Source organism: Carettochelys insculpta, chromosome 19 (genome assembly GCF_033958435.1).
Source record: "Carettochelys insculpta isolate YL-2023 chromosome 19, ASM3395843v1, whole genome shotgun sequence".
Taxonomy (NCBI): domain Eukaryota; kingdom Metazoa; phylum Chordata; order Testudines; family Carettochelyidae; genus Carettochelys; species Carettochelys insculpta.
Window position 1 is genome coordinate 3,272,442 of NC_134155.1, and position 17,925 is coordinate 3,290,366.

The 17,925-nt window shown below is 43.0% G+C and overlaps 1 protein-coding gene across 2 annotated transcripts in view; it reads left to right on the forward strand.

Moving 5' to 3' along the window:
- Nucleotides 1–17,925, forward strand: part of GOSR1 (golgi SNAP receptor complex member 1) — a 68,607-nt gene that overhangs the window by 15,597 nt on the left and 35,085 nt on the right. The window lies entirely within an intron of this gene.

Consider the following 17,925-nt stretch of genomic DNA (forward strand, 5'->3'; position numbering starts at 1 on the left):
TTTTTGTTGTTTGTGTGCTTCTTACTCTGTACTTTTTATTTAATACACTTTTAAAACAGTCTTTCTGTGCTAGCACCACCAGCATATGCCTGTTTGATAGGGTGAAAGTGTAACCGTCTTTGTAGTTGATTCAATGGTACTTTCTCCATCTAGAAGCTGACCAATACAAGGGCTGTCTTGCAGTTGTGTGTAGAGTGTATTGCAGTACCTGTTTTTCTCAGCATTATCTATTTCTTGTGGAATATTCACTATGTAACTGCTGTACATGAGAAAAAAAAATCCCCTTTGTTCTTTATTTTACTTTCCTTTAAATTTCTGATCTACTTATGCCACTAAATCTTTCTCTTTTTTTGGCTGTCAGCGTTAGACGTAGAATAATAACCTGCCTTTCATTTATCTATGGTAAATGTGTAGAAAAAACTAAATCCACATACCAGAATTACTAAAACCCTTAACTGCTTCTGAAAATGAGAACCAAAAATAGTAAACAAGGTTGACAAATCAGAAAAATTATCATCAAGGTGAGTGAATCAGAGAGCAGACGGGCAGAAGGAGGGCGGAGGGAGGGTGAGTCAAGAATTAGAAAAGTATGTAAAAGAGCCCCTATAATGAGCTAGAAAATTGTCATCCCAGTTCAAACCACGTGTTGTGTTGAATTTTGAATATAAAAGAGAGTTCAGCAGCCTCTCTTTCCAAATGGCTGTGAAAGTTCCTTTTCAGTAAAACAGAGACTTCAGTAATAGAGAGAGAGCCATGCTAACCTATATACTATCAAAACAAAAAGCAGTCCAGTAGCACTTTAAAGACTAACAAAATAATTTATTAGATGATGAGTTTTTGTGGGACAGACCCACTTCTTCAGATCATAGCCACAGATCACAGACTTTCAGGTCATTAACAGAATGGCCACTCCGTTAAAGTGCTAGCTGACAGGTTTGTGAATCAGGAGTGTTTTTATGTCTGTTTTATGCCCATTAATTCTTTGTCTAAGAGACTTTGAAGTCTGTACAATATACAAAGCATGTGGGCATTGTTGGCATTTTGTGTCTCTGTGCCTTAAATATTGAGTCTGTTCTGGTATGGCTGTGATCAAGGTGGGTCTGTCCCATGAAAGCTCATCACCTAATAAATTATTTTGTTAGTCTTTAAAGTGCTATTGGACTGCTTTTTGTTTTCATAGTATATAGACTAGCACGGCTATGTCTCTGTTACTGTCCTGTACAAAACGAGGTTGCATTGCCCTTTCTTAAAAATCTACTACATATTTGAGAAAGTTTGAGAATCTGTGTGCGCAGTGGTCTGTCTGTTGAAGAACTCCTAAGCAGTAAGAGCTAAGACCACCAAATTCAGTAGGAGGGAGGGTTAACTCAGTGGTTTGAGCATTATCTTGCTAAACCTAGGGTTTGAGTTCAATCATTGACGAGGCCATTTAGGAGTCTGGGGCAAGTAGATTTAAAAAATATGTGTCAGGAACAGTGCTTGGTTCTGCCAAGAGGGCAGGGGACTGAACTTGATGACCTCCTGAGGTCCCTTGCAGTTCTACACGATGTGTATCTCAATGTATTATTTATCATTATTATTATGCAGCTTTCTCTTATCGTAACTGAAAGCAAGTTTAGGGTTTGGCTGTGCTGGGAAAATGGGATTGCATTTCATGCAACCCTACAGAAAAGAGACAGACTCACCAGTCAGGTGAAAGGGGCTGGCTGGGGCCATGCCTTCCTGCACAGACCTGTCCGGAACTGTCCCAGCCTCAAGCCTTCAACCCACCCCCACCCGCACCGTTTAGTGGGGGTGAGGAGGGGAGATGAAGCTTTCCCCTGCACCCGGCCCGAGTCATACGGGAGCATTGCTGGCTGTTCTGCTTTGTCAGCAGGGAGGGAAAAGTACACGGTTGGCTGCATTCCTCACGCTGGCTGGGAAGGGCAAGGGGCGGAGGAACCTGGACTTTCAGCCCCTCCACTGGCTGTGCCCACTGGAGCTGCAGCAGCGGTGGAGAGGTGCTCTTCACTCGTCCCCAGCCTGCTGTAGCGAGAGAGGACTGGAGTAGTCGTCTCTCCCCAGGTCGGCCTGCATAGTGACGCGCGTGTCCCCAGCCCCACCCCAGAGCAACGATTTAAATGAAGAAAAACAAAAATGAATTGAGTTAAGGCCCCAAACAGCACCAGGTCCATTTTCTAGTGGGACTGTAGACAAGAACACAGGGTGAAAGGGGCAACGTTGCCCAAAATGGTGTTGCAGCTGTTGCTCTTTAGGCATTTCGTCAAAAGCAGGATGTGTTCATGTGCTCTCATGGTCAGGGTCTAACTAACTGATCAACATAGTTGGGGTTGGGAAGGAATTTTCCCCAGGTCGGATGAGCCAGTGACCTGGGGAGGGTTCACGTTCCTTGGCAGCATGGGGTACGGTTCACTTGCAGATTGAAACTGGTGTCACTGGTGAGTTCTCTGTAACATAAAGCGTTTATTTAAATCCTGATTTGAGGACTTCAGTAATTCAGCCAGAGTCCAGGGGTCTGTTTCAGGAGAGGGTGAGGTTCTGTAGCCTGCAGTGTGCAGAAGGCTAGGCTATACGATCAGGATGGTTCTTCTGACCTTAAATCTGTCAGTCTATGTCCATGTTTACATTGCCTGGAGGATTGACCCATTCAGGGTCGATCTTCCAGGATTTGATTTTGCGCGCCTGGTAGGGACATGCAAAATTGATCTGTCAGGGGTCAGCAGTTGACCCCATCCTCATTATTGTGATGAATGAGGGTGGTCGACAGGAGCAACTCTCATCGACCTTCCTGGGTGAGGACAGCCAGGTAAGTCAATTGCAGATAGGTCGATTCTAGCTACAAAATTGCTGTAGCTAGAATTGCATATCTGCAATCAACTTACCTGCCTAATGTAGACCAAGCCTGAGTCTGTGTAGAAAGGGCTTGTTTCAAAGAAACAGACGTCTATGACTTACTGGATTTCCACAGCCCAGCGATGGTAAACCATGGGCTGACACAAGGGGGCAATATTTCACGGAAATATCTGATACCTGTTCCTAAAGATAATCTTGTGTTGTAACAAAATATTACATGAAATGCTTTTACAGGAAATTAAAGAATACAGTTTATAGACAGGTGATAACATACAGGCAGCCCACAGTGTCCCTTGAGATTTCTGGTGGCATTGAGAAATTCACCAGTCTCAAGCATAAGCTAATGGTTTTCATTTAATTTTCATCTGTTGTTAACATTCTTGATTATAAAGGTTATTAAATTCCACAGAAACAGTGCAATAGACTTCAGCTGGGTCTACACAGCACTCCCCTCAGTGCTGCCACCAGCAGAGCTGTGCAAAATGGGCTTCCATGCCATTTGCATACCCCCGAAGCTCATTACCGTAGCCCCGCGAGAGTTCAGTGTCAGCAAAAGGGGGTGCCGGCACTGGAGAGGCCAAGTGGACATGCCTCTGCTGGCTAAAACCCCCTTTGTCACCAGTCCCTTACACCTCTTGAGGGACTGGCGATGGGAGGGGGTTTAACCAACAGAGGCACGTTCACACGGCCTCTGCAGTGCCAGCACCCCCTTTTGCTGATGCTGAACTCTCACAGGGCTACGGTAATGAACTTTGGGAGTATGGAAATGGCACACCATTTGCAATCCCGAGCTCATTTTGCACAGCTCTGCTGGCAGCGGCCCTGGAGGGGGTGCTGTGTAGACATAGCTGTAATGTCTTAGAGGTGAACACTGATTGAAATGGAGTGCAGTGATGAAGAACAAGGAGTACCTGTTAGTCTGAATAAACTTTATTTCCCTTATCATAAGGATTAAAAGTAAAGTATTAAGTAATGTTATAAATTTGTCATTTTCTGAAAAATTGTAAATAACTTGCTCTTGCAGTTCCTCTAAAACACACTTCTGATAAGTGCTTAGAAGGAAATTATCAACAAATCTTTAAATGGCCCTGAAACAATGCAGTGAAAGGCAGCCATCAGATATCTTATGTTTCACCTGATGAACATTTTTAGAAACAGGTCAAATGCCTTACAGAGGTTTGGATTACTTTTATCTTTTGTGGGACAAAGTTTCGTTTGGTGATGAAATCTTGGCCTATGACTTTTATTCTTTGATGATAGTTTGAGTTCTCAGTAAGGATGATCTTTTTTACTAAGCAGGTTGGAGTATTCCTGTGCCTATGTGTATACAACCTATAAAATATTCCGGGGTTCTTCAGTCCTATTTAAGAGATCACGGAGGAGCAGCTGTGCTGTTGTGTATCTCCCTCACAGTGAGCCCAGTTGACACTTCAAAACTCAGTTATTTTTGACTCTGAAGGATAATGTGAAGGTTGGAATTAATAGTGATTTGATGCATCTTAACACTAACTAATACAAATGCTGTTTACCTGTTCTTTAACTAGACTTAGACTCCAAATGAATTTGATAAACCTCCATACTAAATAGAATGTTCCCTGGTAGCCATTCATTTTACAGAAGATGGTACCTTTCCCCTTTTTTGTTGATGAGGTACACATAGCTTTCTTTGCTGACTCTGTACTTCCCCTTAGGCCATTATAATCAGTCAGCCAATGGAAAATGCTTCACTGAATCATTGTCAGGCTTGTTACTTTGTTTTATTTTCATAGAATAGGAGAATTGGGAGGGAGGCCTTATTTTTGGACCTTTAGTCATTTTTTGTTGCTCTTCTTTGGACCTTCTCCAATTTTCCCACATCTTTCTTGAAGTGTGGTCCTCAGAACTGGACACAGGGCTCCAGCTAAGGCCTGAGCAGAGCAGAAGAATTCCTCTTTGTGGCACTCCTGTTAATACATCCCATAATGATGTTTGCTCTTTCTGACTGAGCCTTCACATTTCTGGTGACTTTCAAATGTTATGTGAAGGTTAAAGCGTTGTGAGGGATTCACATGAGGCGTAACTTTTATATCATTAAAAATGCAGATAATCTTACAGCTGTCTATGATTTTTTTTCGCACACACACCCTTCCCTGGGGGAGATTTACTTGTAGTAGTTCAAAGCAGTTAAATGTAGTGCAGCAGTCGCAGCTAAAATTTCAGTTAGAATGGAAATAAATACTTCAGCACCTGCATAGTGATTTCTGATTCCTTTTTCAGACCAGTTTTTTAAAGTGCGAAAGAAATTGCTACAGTGTGTGTGTATATATAGGAAGAGTTGCAACGACCACTAAATATTCTTGCCTAGACATTAAAACTAAAGCTAACCCCTAGTTCTACCAAAAAAAAAAAAAAAAAGCAGTCAAGTAGCACTTTAAAAACCTAGCAAAATAATTTATTAGGTGAGCTTTCATGGGATAGACCCACTTCTTCAGACCATAGCCAGACCAGAACAGACTCAATATTTAAGGCACAGAGAACCAAAAACAGTAAGCAAGGAGAACAAATCAGAAAAAAATGATCAAGGTGAGCAAATCAGAGAGTGGAGGGGTGGGAGGGGAAGGTCAAGAATTAGATTAAGCCAAGTATGCAAACGAGCCGCTATAGTGACTCAGAAAATTCCCATTTGGGTTCAAACCACATGTTAATTTGCCAAATTTGAATATAAAAGACAGTCCCTAGTTTTACAGTTAGTTGAAAGTATTCAAAACTGGAGAGTTCCAGTCTTTCATCCACCACAGCTCAGTTTCTTCTTATTTCCTTCATATAAATTAATACTGTAGCTGCATTAATTAAAATACTTCTTCAGGACATTATCCAACAAACTTTCCAGCCTTCTAGGCAAAAGGAAAAATATCTTCAGACCGAGAGACAGAACATCTGCCATAAGAAAAAATTTTAATTAGAACAAAAATGCATCAAAAATAATATTGTGTGAGAAGTTATTCTAAATGTGTTGGGAACCCAAAGGAAACAATGGCATAACAGAACATGGACACTCTGCAAAGTAGAGATAACTCTGAGGTATGTGCAGAAATTTGGTGTCAGAGCACAAGAAAACTGGCAAGAAATCAAAAGCTTGCAAGATGTTCAGAACTTTTCAAGTGAGAATCCTTAGCTCAAAAATAGATACTGGCAAAGAAAATATTTAAGGATTTCAAAATACTTATCGTCAGAGAGAGTAATTAGTGTAATATTACTGCCAAGAAGTGGTGGAAGCTGGTGAATGGTCCATAGAAACCAGAAGGAGCTAGCAAATTATATCAAGTTTGTTTGTAAAAACTCTGTGAATTTTGACATGCTTGGGACCCACTGGCTGAGGATGTGCACTGCAGAGAGGCAGTAATGTCAGGCCTTTAGGTAGAGTTAGTTGGAATGTTTGACTCGATCATGAAGGTGGCAGCGAGAGAGCTTAAATATTTGTAAAAAGAGAGCGCTGTGACAGAGCTCCAAAAAAAAAAGGGTGGGGTGGGGTGGGGAGATGTAAACTTAGAGGATGCTTTACATTTGTTACTGAGAAAATAATGGTACTCTAGCTGAGCCTTGTGAAGTCCTAGCCAATATGAAACATTGGGGTGTTTACTGTTTTGATTCTGGTTACTGTTATATTAAGTACTTCAACCTATTGCATTGCTATGGTAAGTCCTGGTAATGACAGGTTGTAGTAAGAATTGACTTGTTATCCACTACATTTCACTGTCGTCTTCTACAAGGCACCATCAGGAGATCTGGGGGTTCCAATGGGAAGTGCTGTGTTGCAAAATTTTAAAGGAGTGCTCTGTGTTTCTTCCTGACTGGTGTCCTGTAATAGCCATTATCAGATCCATGGGCCAGTGTTCCCGGTAAGCTGTGTGCTTGTGCTGCAACTCAGGAGAGTTAAATGCCTCCCAGCAGATCAGCAGAGTGCTCATTAACTAGGTTTTTGTCTCTGCTGGTGGTACGCATTCACACATGCCTCAGTGCGCATTAAAAATGTATACTGCGCGTGGATGGAAAAGAGTAGAGGGAACGTTGCCATGGCCTGCAGTTCACAGCAGAGCCCAGGCTTATCACACGCCCCTTCTCATATGTGAGAGGGGATTAAAAGGAGACAACAATTACTCCTGTTCTCTTTGCTCTGAAAACATTCCTTGGCAATCATATAGGCAAATATTAGATCTTCTGGTCTACCATGGCCTATGATTGATGGCAGAAATGGGAGGAGAAGCATTCTGCATTTCAGGGTTGCTGTGAGTGTGGCTGTCTGAGGATGTGGTTGAGTGACATGGAATCCCTTCTAGTGTAATGCCTGCTTTGTTTTGAAATTTACCTTTTTACCCTTTCCCCACAGTGTGAAAATAACCCCTCTGTGATCATTCTATGGAGAAGTTGTTCATTGAGGCTGTAATATTTTGAGAGGCTCTGGGCCAAGCTGAGAGAACCAAACCTGGGCAAATTGCTTAAAATCAGGCCACTTACAGCCCGGGCTGGGATTTCCTTCTTAATAAGTATCAGAGTGGTAGCTGAGTTAGTCTGTATCTTCAAAAGCAACCTTATAGACTAACATATTTTGGAACATAAGCTTTCATGGGCAAAGACCACATCATCGGATGCCTGAGTGGGGGTTCCAGAGGAGGGTCTAAATTTATAGGCTTGGGAGTCCCAGTCAAGAGGAGGGCCAGAATTGACATGGTCTGTTCAGTCACGGAGGGTGTGGCCCATTATCAGCAGCTAATGTGGAGTTGTGAACATTAAGAGCGGAGAAGTTGCTTTTGTAGTTGGCCAGCCACTCCCAGTCTCTGTTCAGTCCTTGGCTGATGGTGTCAGATTTGCAAATAAATTGCAGCTCTGCAGTTTCTCTTTGGAGTCTCAAGTATTTTTGTTGTAGGCTGGCTACTTTTAAATCCGTTACTGAGTGTCCAGGGAGATCGTAGTGTTCTCCTACAGGCTTTTGTATGTTACCATTCCTGATATCTGGTTTGTTTCCACTTATTCTTTTAGGTAGAGACTGTCCAGTTCGGCCAATGTATATTGCAGTGGGGCATTGCTGGCACTTGATGGCATATATCATATTAGCAGATGTGCTGGTCAATGAGCCCTGATGGTGTGGTTGATGTAGTTAGATCCTGTGATGATGTCATTAGTGCAGATATGTGAGCAATAAGGCAAACCAAACCAGCCACAAAAATAACTCTGTGCCAGCCCCACTGACCAACCGCTATAAACTGGCACCTTTGGGCCCTGACCAATGCTGGACAAGAGACATTACATGATGTCTGGAGGTTGGTATTGTCTAGCAGCATTACCAACACTTCCACTACTTACTGGGCTCTTACAAGACGTTTAGAAGTAAATTACAGTTCAATAACAGCACAGAGAGCTAGGGCTGGTAGCTGTAAACAAAGTTTATGGGACCAAGAGAAACTTGGTCACGCCCATGATAAGTGGTCATCCAGCTAACTAAAATCATTCTGGATTACGGATGTTGTTGGACAGGAGAGTGCTGGACTAGAGAGGTGGTTCTTGTAGTTTGACCATATTACTGATTTCATACTGTAGGGATAAACAGTTGTTGCAATTTTCTGTAGAGAAAGACAACTGCTTCCTTTGGGTTGAGACTGAAGGTAAGTAAACGTTGACGTTAGCAGCTTAACACATTCAGTTGTGAAGGAAAAAACCCAGTTTTTCATTAATGATTGACGCTTGCTTTAGTGAGGTGCTAATCAGGCAGCTGAAGAAGTTGTTAGGCTTGTTTCCCCACAAGAATTTCTGCAGTCTCTTCTCCAGATTCAGCTTTGTTTTTTTGTTGTTGTTTTTTTTTTTTCTCCAAAATCCAAAGTACTCAAAGGCATTCATGCAGCATAATAATCTACTGCTTTAGGCAATGTAATACATTTGTCATTTCTCTGGAAAGTTTGTGTGAGTGCAAAATGGAGAATTAATTTGTTTGATTATGCATGTGTAGATGAATTGTAGAGGGGAGGAAAGTTCCAATGTATTTCCATACAATAGTTTGGGTAAAAAGCGCTCCCTACCCACAGTTGGCTTAGAGCCCTAGAGCATGCTGCAATCCCAACCAATGTGCCAGTAGTATGCAGAATTGTTGCCAGTGGTGCATAAGGGATTGTGCTGTCATCCGGATTGCAATTGGCCTGAGTAAAGTTGACCAGTATCTGCTGGTACAAGTGCTAGTTTGGCAGTACAGGCTGGAATGCATAGTTCAGTTGGTTCTTGTAGGACTAATAGTGCTGCTGTGTAATTGACATTAATAATTTCAACAGCAAGAGTGCTGGATGCATAGAACCTCAGCTCCATTTAGCCTTCTGACACCTCTTCTGGCAGGCTCAAAAGCAACAGGATTTCCAAAGGCACTACTGGAAATTGGGCTGGTTCTTTTTGCTTCATCTGAGCCCTTCACAGTCATGAATTATTAGAATTTCATTATTTCTGCAGCTCCTTTGACTCTGAGCTTTAAAAGGAAATCAGACTTCTAAAAATTCTTAGCAGCATTGGATGAAAGGAGATTTAAACAATGCACAGAATTTTTGAAAATCCCATTTAATGCTAAGTTATGCTTCCACAACAGATAAGTCAGGAGTAGTTTTCAGCCTCCTTGGACAGGTAAATGAGTTGTTTGGGGCTGTGGATAGGTTGAGGTTACGGCTGATCATGTAACAAGTCTCAGTAGTTAAGGGGCTAGAAGACCAGAAATTAGAGGAAATGTTGTTCTGTTTCCTCAGTACGGTTTTTGATTTTAAAATGTGATTGTGTTCCCATCTTATGTAGTGACCCTAAGCCTAACTGATAAATGTCTGCACTTGACTTGTGAAAATTTGCTTCGCTGAGGTTCTCAAGTTAAACAGACAAATTTGTACTGCTTGCCTATTAGTACATTTTTGCAAGGTAAGCAAAAAAATTGCTGTCTTTTTTTGTAGCACTGTTTTCTGTCGAAAAGAAGCAGCATCCTTAATGATTAATGGACAAAGATTAACCATTTAGAAACCTCCTTGAAAGTGGGGGCCAAAGAGGAAAAGAGCCCTGTCTGCTCAGCATTTACTTTTGGAAAATGTGGTACTAGGAGGTTCTACAGAAATTGACCAGGAGTTGTATCTTAACACAGTAGAGAAGGAACTAATGTGTTTCTTTAAACTGGCAGTATAGCATGTGAGTGAATGTTTTGTTTGTATCACATATCTGAAGTATATGTGGATTAAATTAGTGCTGTTTGCTGATATTGGTGGTTGAATATTAGCCATTTTAGCTACCCTTTCCCTGTCTTCCAAAAATTCATATAGAGTGAATTTATTACACAATCAATAGATGTGTTAAATGAAATACATCCATTCTTGCTACAACATATCTGTCATTGCACGGCAGTGTTGACTTTTGGCTCTTCTGCTTTATTTTCACGAACAGCAGTTTGGAATATCTGCCCTTCTCACGGGGAGACCAAAAGGGGCATCTGTTTTTGCTGGCTTAGGTAGAAGTGCACACCATTGACAGGGTTTCTCTCTGAGGGTTTTACAAAGCCGTATGTATCACTTCAGTTCTCCAAGATCTCAGAATGGGACACTATTCTCCTCTGTTCAGCACTGGTGAGGCCACATCTGCAGTATTGCGTCCAGTTCTGGGCTTCCCCCCATCCCCAGTATAGACAGGATGTGGATGCATTGGAGAAGATCGAGCGGAGGGCAACAGAAATGATTAGGGGGTTGGAGCACATGACCTACGAGCAGAGGCTGAAGGATTTAGATCAAATATGGAGATATACCTATCTCATAGAACTGGAAGGGGCCTTGAGAGGTCAAGTCCAGTCCCCTGCACTCACAGTAGGACCTATCACCATCCCTGGCAGATTTTTTTTTTTTTTTTTTTTTTTTTAAATCTGTTTGCCCTATATCCCTAACTGGCCCCCTCCAGGATTGCACTCAGAACCCTGGGTTTAAGCAGGCCAGTGCTCAAACCACTGAGCTATACCTCCCCACTTACTCAGTTTGCAGAAGAGGAGAGTGAGGGGTGATTTGACAGCAGCCTTCAACTTCATGAAGTGGGGTTCTAAAGAGGGTGGAGAGAGGCTGTTCTCAGTAGTGATGGATGGCAAAACCAGGAGCAATGGCCTCAATTTACAGAGGGGGAGGTGCAGGTTGGATATTAGAAAAATCTGTTTCACAGGCGGGGTGTTGAAGCTCTGGGATGCCTTACCTAGAGAGAGGGTGGAATCTCCATCCCTGGAGGTTTTTAAATCCCAGCTTGACGAAGTCCTGGCTGGGATGATTTAGTTAGGGTTGATCCTTCTTTGAACAGGGGGCTGAACAAGATGACCTCCTGGGGTCCCTTCCAGACCTAGGATTCTATGATTCTAGCTTGCAAAATGATGTATACTAGAAGTAAAAGAGGAGTGTGTGTAACTTAGGTGAGGGACGTGTTCGCTCAAGGGCTCCCAAATCTCTGTGGAGCCAGAGTGACTGTGCGGTACTTGCGTCCTGTGGTGGTTGTGGGAACAAAGAAGCCCAGAGGCAACAGGAGCAGAATCAAATAGTAGAGGAATGTACTCAGCATTCAGGAAAGAAGAGTAGGGAATAAGATGTGAGTGGGAAAAAAATGCGAGTATCTACTCTCGCTTCATGATGGTGTCATTAATAAATAATACATAGTGCATAATTAGACTTGACTAATTCACAGGGGTGTTTGGATAAATGAGTTAATGTTTGCACGGTGCTTTAAACACATCTAAAACACGGTTAGTGCTAAGTGGTATTTTATTATTGCTTTCTAAAGTCCTCATACAACCTGTTACCGCTCACTTGCTGTTGACCAGTCTGAAATGCCACGTGCAGTCATGAGCAATCAGCATCACATGGAAGAGGAGTTTCAAATGTTTTCATCAGGTAGCCAGATCTTGGTGAGATTGTCTTGCAGACCTTGCCCTCCCAAGCCTGATCTCCTTCGCAATCACAAAATGCTTTGTGGCAACTTTGGAAGCAGTTTATTTGAAAAAGTCATATTAGGAGAGTATTTATGTGGCTTTAACTTTCTTTGACATCAGCCTTTTCCTTAGGAAAAATTACTTCCTGTTCCTTTGATTTCCCCTTCTGGCAATTTTTCCTTGATCCTCTGGGCCCCTGGCTCTTCTGCGTATGCTTCTCTGCTGCTTAATTCTTTTTCTCTGTATATGCTGCCCAGTTCCTGATCTTAGTCTCTGCGTGTGGCCCTGTTTCTCTGCCTCCTCTTAGGTAGCAGGGCTTATTCCTGGAAGAAGCTACTCTGGCCCCTCGTTCTGACTTTGGCTGCCCATAGAAGCAGCTGGAAAGGAGGAGGAAGTAGCAGCAGGTGATCGCAGGCTCTCTGGACCACACTTTGAGAACAGCTGATGTAAGGTGGTGTACATTTTTTAAAGCTGCTGCTGAGTAAAGTTCTTTAAAATGTCGTTTAGCTTGGAGTTAGTATAACCTCATTCAGCTACTTTAGCAGCACGAGGTCCATTTTTATCTTTGTCAACATGTGGTCCGGCTCTGATTTTCTTAACCAAACCAGCTTCATATACTGAGTCATTTTCTCTCCTTGTTGATAATTATGAAAAAATCCAAACAGAGTGAATTTTAAATAAGACCTTGTGGCAGTAAACGCAATTAATTTGCAATATAAGTTTCTGGTGTGAAGTTGATTGTTCACAAACACACTGTGTATTTCTAAGACCAGGCCATGCTACCTTGTCTACTGAACTGGAAGGCAGACAGTGAATGGGGATTTAGGGATCTAGGTTAAAACATCTGTCTGCTGGGCATTCACAACAAGAGGCTGTGTAACATTGTGCAGTTAAATACCATCAGTATGTGTCGTCTTCTCCCCACATGCAGTTTGAGTGACACATTTGTATAGGTTGACTTGGGTAAAGGGCATGCCCCAAGTGACGGATGAGAGAAGCTAAAGCAGTTACCTTGGCTACCCTGTATTGTAAACGGCCTCTGAGCAGAATTTTCAGCTTCAGAAAAGCCAGTTGTGGAGAGGCCCTTTTGTGTACAATAGCTGCACCTTTGTGCTTTCCTCCTGAAGCTGTAGACAGCATATTGCTGCAACTGAACTTACTCTTGTGTCAGAATTTCCTTAGACTCTTCATTTCAGTGTTTGGCAGGAGTCCGAATTAATTCTCACTTTCTCAGTGTTCACAGATGGCCCATAGCACAAGTGAAGATCCTGTAGTGCTGAGATTGCCAGCCGTATGAATTTGGGCCAGCTTGCAGGAAAGAGGAGGTGGGAAATGATGGGGTGTCCTAGGAGTCTTGTGAAAGCTTGTGCTTTTTAAAATTTAGCAAGTATGTGTAAGTAATTCTTTTTTCACCATTGTTTTACTGTGTGTTAAGCTGGGGTGGACAATCACTTTTGATGGTGGGGGTGGGGCATCTCTTCAAGATTTTGGTAAGGGGTCAAGGGCTGCACTTCTCTATGAAAGGGGATGCAGGGTCTGGGATGGAGATGGGTGCAGAAGGTAACGTGGGATAGGGGACTGGGGTGCAGAAGCAGATGTGGGGATCAGAGAGAGGGTTTGGGTGTAGGAGGGGGTGCAGAGGCAGGGAGGGGTATGTACGTAGGAGAGGATTCTGGCCTGTCGGAGGGTTGTAGGAGAGGGGTGCAGGGCCCTGGAAGGAGTTCTGACCAGGGAGCAGACTGTTTGGGCAGAGGATCCTGGGCAGAGAATTGGGATGCAGCAGAGAGTGCACAGTTGGAGCAGGGGTATGGGTGCTGCAGAGGATTCTGGCCTGGTGGGGGGGTGCAGGGCCTGTGTGGAAGTAGGGACCTGTGGAAAAGGGGGGTGCAGAGAGTGTGGGTGGTGCCGCACATGGGATAAGGAATTGGGTTTGTAGGAGAGGGTGAGGTGCCAGAGGCAGGCTATGGCCAGGAGGTGCTTACATAGGTGACTCCCAGCCAGCAGCCCAGCGGGACCCTCAGGCAGGCGCCATGCCAGCAGCTAGCTGCTCCATGTGCCTCTGCATCAATCAGCAGGGGAGGGGGCAGGAGAAGATTCCATGCACTGCTCCTGCACCCAGCATTCTCTCTCAGCTCCCATTGGCTGCCCCCACCTGCAGCACCATTTCCCAGCTCCCACTGGGTGGTTCTGGCCACAGGGAGCCGAGTGAATGTGGTGGGAGGGGCATTCAATGGAAACCACCTGATGGGAGCTGTGAGATTGTGCTGGGGATGCTGGCAGCAGATGAAGCCTATCTCTCCACCCACCCTCAGTGCAGAGATGCACATGAATTGGCCAGTCGCTTTGAGCGGCATGGGGCTGCTCCCTGCTTGAGAGTCCCAGCAGGGCAGGGCAGGATCTTAAAGGGCTGGATCTGGTCTTGTGAGTCCTACATTGCCTGCCTGTGTTTTAAGTACTGCTGCAGTAGCATCTCCTGCTCTGTGAGCTTAGCCTGAAAGAGAAGGCTGGGCACAAAGGGGGTTTGGCAGGGTAAGCTGACATACTCGTACTTGAGTTTGGTTTTTGTTCGGGAGCCTTCAAGAGAGTTGTTTAAATGTGGGCTGAGTGAGTGTCTGGTATGCTGAGCTTAGCATAGAGTATCTAAAGGTACGTGGTAACTTAGTCTTTCCACTTCCTAAACATGTGTGTCCTTGCTGATTTTAATTTCAAACCAGACCATCATCCACATTTTGATTGCCTCATCTGCCACTGCTTCCTTTCTGTACCTGGGCTTATCTGTATTGACTACGTGGGCTTCCTTTAAGAGCCTACAGAAATGCTCCGCCATCAGCTAAGAAGGGGCTATGTCACGGTGACAAAAGGCCCTCCTCAGAAGGGTATATCTGCACTGCAGCTGAAAGACCCTGGCTGGCCCCTGCCAGCTTACATAGCCCAGAACCTTGCAAGCCAAGGGGCTGGGCCTGAGCTCTAAGACCCTGCGATGTGAGAGGATCCCAGAGCTCAGGCTGTCACCTGAGCCCAAATTATCTATACTGCAGTTCATTAGCCCAAGCCTCATCAGCCCATTTTAGCTGGCATGGGCCAGCCATGGGTGTCCAGTTGCAGTGTAGACCAACTCAAAGGGATTGTCTCACCACTATGCCCAGCGTATCATGTCATAGTAATGCACAAGGCCTCCAAGCCAGCGCAGATATTACCTAATAGATGATAAATAGTCGTTCCTTTAAGAAAAGTGTTTCATTGCTCCTGTGAATGTCGTCATATAACGATACAAGCCACTCGTTGAAGTACTCGGAGATTTGGGGTTTTTTCAGAGCTTGCAGAGGGTGGAGAGAGGGTTTCTTACTAATTATAAATAAATAAAAGCACATGAGCATCAGCCAATCACTCTGGCTTTTAAGGAGCATTTCATCCCTTTAAGAATAGGATTTGAGGTTTATAAGAATAAAATTAACGTCCAGTTGCTTTTCTTCCCAACAGACACAATACTAATGTTTCTGCAAAAACACGAGGATCCAAAAAGCAGACGTTATCCAGAAAAAGGTGTGTTGTAGCACATGCCTTTTTTGCCAGAAACTGACCTGGCGTAGAGGGAAATCAGTGAGAGTTAAGAGGATAACGTATACTGCAGTAATTAATCGCTGTGGTTACTGGAAGGCACTAGCTTTCTGAAACCAAATGGGTGGTTTCTTTCTAGCTGTTTTGTTAGTTATGTGGATAGGAGTTCCACAGGTTGACTGTGCGCTGTGTGAAGAAATACTTCCTTTTGTTTGTTTTAAACCTGCTGCCTATTACTGTTGTTTGGTGACCCCTAGTTCTTGTGTTACAGGAACAAGTAAATAACTTTGCCTTATTTATTTTCTCCACATCAGTCATAATGCTATAGACCTCTATCATGTTCCCCCTTAACTGGCTCTTTTCTAAGATGAAAAGTCTCTCCTCATATGGAAACCCTATGGCTATAGCCAAACCCCTGATAAATTTTGTTGCCCTTTTCTGAAATTTTTGCAATGCCATAAGACCTTTTTTGAGATGAGATTAGGCGACCCGAGTTGCATGCTGTATGAATATGGGCTATTAGAAAAACACATAAGCTACTAACCAACCATCAGTTCAGCAGTTTATACACATCAGTTACACTGGCTGCATCCTGAATAGAAAATTATTTAAGATTTTTTTGTTGAATGTTTTCTATTAGCTGGGTTGCTTTTCAGAGGGTTCCAGCTACAAACTGTTTTAAATATTGTGATTGTTGTGCTAATTTTATACTCTAGAATGATCTATAAATAAATGCACACAGTTTGCAGGTAGCAGCATTGGCTGTATTGAATGTAGGCTGAACTGTGCAAGCTACTCCATGGTTGCATCTGGACCAGTAGTAAACTGGTCAGGTAATTCATCTCAACCTGTGGCACATGGCTAGTTCTGGTTTCGTACTTCCCACTTCCACATTCTTGCTTGCCCTTTCCTCTCTTTTCTTCCAGTAATGGGCACATCCTCAGCCTTCATTACCCTTCATTCTTTCACCCTCTTTTAAGAGGCTTTCCTCTTGTGGAAAATCTGATACTCTTCATTCTTGACCTCTGCAGCACTCTTTATTCTAGTCCAAAGGCTCCTCTGAGTGGAGACTAGCTTGTTGAATTAATGAGTTTGAGGTGGGCAAAGATCATGATGGTCTAGATTCAGAAGCCAGATCAGTTTTGCTTTATCTGTAGGTCAAATGGCTGTGCCTAATTTGATTTTTTTTTTTTTTTTTTTTTTAAATCAAAAAGTAGTCTTAAAGTTTCCAAGTTACAGCTTTTTAAAGTTAAATATCTTGGCTGTTTTGCATGTAAAATAACAAAATCGATTGAGACAGAAAAGAGTAATAACTCGCCATGTTGTTGTTGTCTTTTTAAACCAAAGGGCATAAATGATTTTAAAAAAATCCAATTTAGAAATAATTGCAGATATAAAATAACTTAACCCTCCAACGCACCTGTTGGAAGTAAGTAAATGTTATTGTCCATAAAAGGGAAATTGGTCACAAAGGAGGGAGTGGGTTGTCCAAGATCAGTGAGTGCAGAGCTGGGAATAAAGCCAAGCTCTGACTCCCAGTTGTATGCTCTAACTTAGAAACAGTACTGTGGGGGGAAAATTAAACTCTGCATCAAAGAAAGTAAAAAAGCTGTGTGTGCGTGCGTGTGTTTAGTTGCTTGTTTCTGAACTAAACAAATGAAGTATGTATGCTTGATTTGTTTCCAGCATTTTTTTGAACTCCAGTTCTTAACTAGAACAGCTTTGTCCTCCAAGGTATTTATTGAATCTAGGAGCCTACCAATTATTGAGTCATTTGACATGGGGTAGCACTATTAAAGCAGAAGCACTTACTGAGCAGCGTAAATGACTGCTTTGTTCTGCAGTATCACTTTTACTTAAAATTTTTGGAAGAACTGTTTTATTTTTTTAAAGGCATCTCCCCCACAGAGTTCAGTATTCAGCGTTTAGGTTGAAAAGACGCTTTTTAAAATTTTCCTCCCAGTTTATAGTTTTACATCTTGTTGGTGTATTTCTGTGAAATACCCCTCAGTCAGTCTGTAGCAACTGAAGGGCTCATTTTGAGTAGCATTGAGGTATTTATTTGTCACCTTGAGGCAGCATTTTAATGAAATGAATATCAAACACCCTTTCAGCTTGTATACTAAGGAGTGATTTGTCCAAATCTTGAAGTTGCAACTATCCAGCCTGATTTTCTTCATAAACTTCATAACTGAGGCAAGTTCATGAAGAAAATGAGGCTGAATAGTTGCAACTTCAGCATTTGGACAAATCACTTCTTAGTATACAAGCTGTTTTGTAGGTAATTACCACTTGAGAAAGAAATCACCTGTCACTCATCAAACAAGCCACCAGCCATTGTAATAGCTTGAAATAAAGACTGAATTTCTGGAGCCGGGGTGGGTGTTGGTGTGTCTGTGAGAATAAGCCGGAGAGTGCAGTACAGTAGACCCCCAAGTTATGCGAAGGTTGCTTTCCTGGGCATCCTCGTGTAACTCAAATTTCGCGCAAATCAGGAGGAGTCGGGACCCCAGCAGCAGCCTGGCTTCTGGCTTCCCTGTGCTTGTGGGAATTGGGAAACTGACCAGTGCTTG